This window comes from Sciurus carolinensis, chromosome 14, assembly GCF_902686445.1.
Source record: "Sciurus carolinensis chromosome 14, mSciCar1.2, whole genome shotgun sequence".
Taxonomy (NCBI): domain Eukaryota; kingdom Metazoa; phylum Chordata; class Mammalia; order Rodentia; family Sciuridae; genus Sciurus; species Sciurus carolinensis.
Window position 1 is genome coordinate 26,324,864 of NC_062226.1, and position 4,993 is coordinate 26,329,856.

A 4,993-nucleotide genomic window follows, 5' to 3' on the forward strand; every position below is an offset into this window, starting at 1 on the left:
TCTCTGGTGAGCAATGCACTCCGCTTCCTGATTTTCACGTCCTTAGCTGCTTTCCTCCTCCATACCTTTCCGCCATGATATTTTGCTTCACCTCAGGCCCAAAGCAATGGAGTTGAACATCTGTGGACTTAGACCTCCCAAACTGTGAGCTCCAAATAAGCTTTTCCTCCTATAAAATTGTTTTTGTAAGGTCTTTTGGTCACAGTGACAAAAAATGATCACTAAAACAATCCACTCACAATATTGTTACTCCAACATGTTAAGACTTGGTCTTAGGCAATTCCTGAGTTTAGTTTCCTCTTCTGTTAAAAAGAGATGGCATCAGCAACAACCTATATTATATGGGGAGTTTTGTGAAGAATATATTTTTTCAATTATATATTATATATAATAGAAACTAAAAAGATAAAGAATTTGATTTTAGAAATGTATGTATTTATGGGAGTTTTCTTGAAGTTGTTGTCCATATGATACAGCATTTTTACATAGCTATGATTATTACAGAAATATAATTGGGTATCACCTGTATCTTTTTCTATCCTAGTTCTTTTCTCATAAACATGCCATTTTCAGAACTGCAAAAAATTCTGGTGAATGCATATTTACTTTGTTCATCTCCCATTGTGAAATATTACCTTTCTATGTTAGATAATGTTCTAATGCATGTTTCTGGCACATAAATTACTCTTGATTTTGGATTATATTTCCTCAATATAATGAGGAAAAGTAGGATTTTAGGTTAGAGTTTTTGTGATAGTGTTGTTGGTGGAACTAGAAAGACTTAACCTGGCAGGTAAACCATATGAATGATTTTCCTATAGGGGTAACTATCCAAGCTGCAAGAGCATTAGGTGGAAAAATCAGTTTTCATTTTATAGATGAAAAAAACTGAGGATATAGAGAGGATATTTAACAATAGACAAATAAAACAGTCAAGGAATAGACTAACAGCCTTCCCCTATCACAAGTGTGCCTTGAGGCACAGTAGGCTTGCCATCTCTGTTCTTGGTGCGTTCTGGTCTAGACAGCTGCTCTGTGACAGTGGAAGAGGGACCAAGATGCTGAAGGGAGGAGGAGGGTCGTGTGGCTTGATGGAGTAGAATCTGTAAATGATTGGCACTTAATATCCACTGTGACACGCTCATTCATGATCCTCAGGTTTTCATCTCTGAAATCAGAAAATTCTAGTGCTCTCATCCTATGTGATGGTTGTGTAGGATTCCTCCTAAGCAAAGATTTTTACTTCTATGTCTTCTTCCATGAATGTGGGGAAAGGGGGTAGATTTTAACTTTCTCTTTCTAGATTTGATTTAGCTTAATTTTTATAATCATAATTTTGAATGGGTTCCTGGGAAATTAGGTTTATGAATTATGACTATTTTTTAAGTGCATCACATGACAAATAATAAATAATAAAATCAGCAGAATAAAAGAACGGAATAAAATGGGATAACAAAAAACCCCATTTTTTTTCTTTTTTTCTTGCTATTTTTGGCTCTATCGTTCTTCAAAGTCACAGGTTTGATTACATTTGTTTTCATAAACTTAAGTGTTCCTCAATGGCAGTATTCAATATGAGCCTGAAAAATCTGTAGTATTCCAAATATATGTTTACAAGGAAGTAGAACAGCGCGGAAACTGCTGGATTGCTGCTACTGGACCTGAGTTCCATCATTAGTCCCACCTTTTCTCACTCCATACACTTTCTCTGGGTCACAGATCTAGTCTCATGATTTCAGTTTCACTCTTTTTAGGTGATTCTAGTACCAATCTCTCCAGCCAAAACCTCTCTCATATTCCAGACTGGGAGAGTTGGCCATCTACCTGCCTTGTCCAAGTGGATATCCCTTGAGCACTTCTAATTCAACTCAACGTTTGTCCTTCTCCTTATCTTACACCCTACTCCATCCTACCTCTAAAGCTATTTCAATTTCCTTCTCTTCTGTCTCTGAAGTTTCTATGAAGGGTTCTACCATCCAACTGGTCACCCCACCAGACGTGGGATTTTTCTTCACTCTTCCACTTTTCTTATGTCTGCTGCTCAGTCAGTTATCAAAGTCATCCACTTTCACCTTCTAAGCATTGCTGTGATTCACCCCCTCCTCTCATTTTTACGATGTCTTTTCTGTTGTTCTCTTATCATTCCTGACCTGAGCTGGGATGACAGTTTCTTCAGCGACCACCCCGTTTCCAGTCTTGACTCTTCTCAATCGATCTTTACTTCCAACATTAATATTATAATATGATCATCTTGTTTACTTTCTTAAAACTTTCCAGTGATTTAACACATGCTAAGAAGTCAGTAAAACATATGTGTGTTTGTGTAAAATGAATTAATAAATAAAAGATGCTGATGAAACTCTAACTTACAAGTTCTTTCATGATCTGCCCCTGCCTACATTTCTAGCCATACTTCTTATAATTTGTAACTCTCTACTTTATATACTAATAGTTCCACAAATACTTCATAGTGCTTCATTTGTCTGGAAAGCATTCCTCATTACCTTCATTTGGATAACTTTTAAACCTCACTGGGGAATTCGGCTTAGGTGTCATTTCCTCTTGCTCATTATTTCTAATTTATTTTTTTCTGAAACATTTAATTATCTACTATATGTCTGGAACTGTGGATGGCACTGGGAACGCAATGGCAAATTAGACCATTGTGCCCTGAAGTATAGATGGGGAAACAGACATGGAAACAAATGGATTTCATCCACTAAAAGAAAGGTTATAATAGAAGAGAAATGCAAGACAATGGTGAATAGGAAAAAGACAAAAACAGAAGATTTAATTGAAAGAACTCTACCTGTGGAGATTGGGCTTAGGGAAAAAGAGTTCCAAACAGATGGACCAATATGTGTAATACATGGAACTATGAAAGAGCCTGGAAGGATGGTGCTATGGGTTGAATTTTGTCCCTAAAATTTTCATATATTGAGCTCCTAATCCCTAGTAATTCAGATGTAACTTTATTTGGAGACAAGGCCTTACTGGGTATGATCAAGGAAAGATGAAATCATTAGGGCAGCCATTATTCAGTGTGACTGGTGTCCTTCCCAGATTAGTTCTTTTTTTTTTTTAATCTGTTTTTGTATTTTTACAGATTGCATTTTGATTCATTGTACACAAATGGGGTACAACTTTTTGGTTCTATGTTTGTGCACATTGTAGATTCATACCATTTGTGTAATCATACATGTACATAGGGTAATGATGTCTGTCTCATTCCATATTATTCAGCTATAAAGAAGAATAATATTATGGCATTTGCAGATAAATGGATGGAATTGGAAAATATCATGCTAAGTAAAATAAGTCAAACCCCAAAAACCAAAGGCCAAACGTTTTCTCTGATAAGTGGATGATGATACATAATGGGGGGGGGAGAGGTGGGGAGTAGTAGTAGAAGAATTTAGTAACTTTAGATTACATAGAGGGAAAGGAGAGGGAGGGGGCAGGGGTATGAAAGATGGTGGAATGAGGTAGACATCATTACCCTATATACATGTATGATTACATGAATGGTGTGAATCTACATTGTGCACAACCATAGAAATGAAAAGTTGTACCCCATTTGTGTAAAATGAGTCAAAATGAAGTCTGTAAAAATAAAAAAAATTAAAAAAAACAAATTAAAAAAGATGAAAAGGAGACCAGTAGAGACAACTAAGCCATTAAGAAGCGTCAGGAAGCTCATTCTGATGGCTGCATACATTGGACCAGAGGTGGAGAAGCACGGAAGTTGGTGGGTCATCAAGGGGCTATGGTAATCATTCAGGTCGGAGAGGCTGAGCTTGGCTCAAGGCAATGGCAGGGAAGTTAGGATGAAACAGATATGAAAATATTCGTGAAGAAAAATTGGCATCACTAATGAGTCAACTGGATGTGTGAGTGAATGTCACTGCCAAATTGCTTTAATTGCATTTAACCTGAACCTATGCCTCAAAGTGTAAAGAGAGACAAACCAAAGAATAAGCTGAAAGAGATAATGACATGTTTCCTTCCAAAGTGTCTGAGCCTTCATTCAGACTTTGGGGCACAATCCAGACAATTATAAGTCGTAATCCTAATTCTTCAGTATGAGGAATGATTAGAACTTAATAAGATTAATTATGTATAAATCCCAAAACAAATGAATTGAAACTGTTCAAAGACATCTCCAAGAGAATAGTAATTGAAACAAACAAAACATCAGTGGGTATTCATCCTTCTGGAGATAGGATGCTGGGATGGTTAACACTGTGTGTCAGTTTGAGAGGGTCATGGGATGCCCAGGTGTCTGGTGATTTCTGGGTGTGCGTGTGAGGGTCTTTCCAGCGGAGAGCAGGATCTGAATCAGCAGACTGAGTGAAGTGCATGCCTTCTCCAATGCATCACCCAGTCTGCTGAGGGCCCAAACAGAACAAAGAGTTGGATTAAGAGGGGGATTCATCTTCTCTACCTGTGTGCTTGGGCTGGGGCATTCATCTGCCCTTGGTGCAACTGGTTCTCAGGCCTTTATACTCTAGCATCAGCTTTCCTAGTTCTCCAGTTTGCAGAGGGCAGATTGTTTCCCAGCCTCCGTATTAACATGTGCCTACACCTGAAAATAAATCTCTCTTTCTCTCTGTGCACACACACACACACACACACACACACACACACACACATACCCCTACTTCTTATTGGTTGTTTCTCTTGGGAAAACTCACAACAAAAATACTCTTCCTTTTTCCCTTCCTTCCTCCCTTTATTTCTCCTTTTCCTTTTTCTGTCTTTCAACAAGTACTTGCTGAACTCTAACTTTATGCTAGATGCTACATTAAATGCTGAAGGTACACAGGAAGCAAACAAACTAACACACTTTCCTGTCAGAACCTTGGAATTTACTAGATGAAAGAGGTGTAAACCATAATCTGTTATCTCATGTAATAAGAGCTATAGGCACCCAGAGCTGACTGGGGATGCCAGCTCAACTTGAGGGAATGAGGAGAGACTTCCTAGGAGTCGG